Below are 257 nucleotides of genomic sequence, written 5' to 3'. Positions count from 1 at the left end.
CTGGGCCTTTATTCTGGCCCGGCGGGCCGGATTCTTGAACTCCCTACATTCCGAACGCACTTACCTGCGTTGGCGGGCGAGAAACAAGTCCAGAATCCCCAAAACCATCCACAGAAGCGCGAGAAAAACAAAGGGTCCATTCATAAAAATCACCGCCGGCCATTTTTGTCATTATTAATGCGGGAAATTGACCCGATGTGACCCCCACGTCGACTTTGGAAAAATGATAGCAGCTCATTCGTATCCTGTGTTTTCTT

This window comes from Branchiostoma floridae, chromosome 2 (genome assembly GCF_000003815.2).
Source record: "Branchiostoma floridae strain S238N-H82 chromosome 2, Bfl_VNyyK, whole genome shotgun sequence".
Classification (NCBI taxonomy): domain Eukaryota; kingdom Metazoa; phylum Chordata; class Leptocardii; order Amphioxiformes; family Branchiostomatidae; genus Branchiostoma; species Branchiostoma floridae.
The sequence above is the reverse complement of the archived record's forward strand: the minus strand, read 5'-3'. Positions refer to the sequence as shown.